General features: G+C 44.1%; 1 pseudogene; it reads left to right on the top strand.

The window, feature by feature from the left end:
- The first annotated feature begins 719 nt into the window (after positions 1-719).
- LOC132817756 (5S ribosomal RNA) lies at positions 720-828 on the top strand (annotated as a pseudogene).
- The last annotated feature ends 332 nt before the right edge of the window (positions 829-1,160 follow it).

Below are 1,160 nucleotides of genomic sequence, written 5' to 3'. Positions count from 1 at the left end.
CAGGGGTATGTTTTGATGGAACGAAAAGGCACCATTCATTTTGAATAAACTCTGGCAGGGAGCTTTATATAGGTCAGAGGTGGCTTTCAGCTGTAGTCTCCAATATTGGTCAGTCCTTTGATTATGGGAGTTGGAATGTCATGTTGATGTTGTACAGGTCATTGGTGAAGCCTTTTCTGGAGTACTGTGTGTAGTTGTGATGGCTCAGTTATAGGAAGGATATCATTAAGCTGGAGAGAGTTCTGAAGAGGACGTTGCCAGGTATGGAAGGTTTGAGTTATAAAGAAAGGCTTGGCAGGCTGAGATTTTTTTCACTGGAATGTTGGAAGGTTGAGAAATTTATAAAATCATGAGAGGTACACATAGGGTTAATGGTAGATGTCAGTTCCCTAGGATAGTGGATTTTAAGGCTAGACGGCACATTTTTAAGGTGAGAGAAGAGAGATTTAAAAAAGACATAAGGGGCAAATATTTTACACAGAGGGTGGTTCGTGTGTGGAATGAACTTCCTGAGGAAGTGATGGATGTGGGTACAATTACAATGTTCAAAAGGCATTTGGAGAAGTATATGAATAGGAAATGTTTGAAGGGATATGAGCCAAGAGCAGATAGGTGGGACTGGGATTATGTTCAGCATGGACTGGTTGGTGTGCATGATCTGTTTCTGTGCTGTATGACTCTATGACTCTAATTTTCCATCTTCTTCAAACTCAATTAACAGATACTGCCATAGTAGTCTGCAAATGCCTGATCTTGGAAGCTAAGCAGACTCAGGCCGGGTTAGTACTTGGATGGGAGACCACCTGGGAATATCAGGTGCAGTAGGCTTTGAGGGTGGTACAGTGGTTAACACAGCTTCCTCACAGCACCAGGGTCCCAGGTTTGATTCCAGCCTCGGGTGACTGTGTGGGTTTCCTCCGGGTGCTCTGGTTTCCTCCCACAGTCCAAAGATGTGCAGGTCAGGTGAATTGGCCATGTTAAATTTCCCCTAGTGTTAGGTGCATTAGTCAGAGTGAAATGGGTCTGGGTGGGTTGCTCTTCAGAGATCAGTGTGGACTGGTTGGGCCGAAGGGCCTGTTTCCACACTGTAGGGAATCTAATCTATTATGGAAATTGAGTTCAAAATCTTTGTCTCGTCCAGTAGTGGAATTTGAACCCAT

This window comes from Hemiscyllium ocellatum, chromosome 7 (assembly GCF_020745735.1).
Source record: "Hemiscyllium ocellatum isolate sHemOce1 chromosome 7, sHemOce1.pat.X.cur, whole genome shotgun sequence".
Taxonomy (NCBI): domain Eukaryota; kingdom Metazoa; phylum Chordata; class Chondrichthyes; order Orectolobiformes; family Hemiscylliidae; genus Hemiscyllium; species Hemiscyllium ocellatum.
This window is presented reverse-complemented; position numbering and strand designations above follow the sequence as displayed.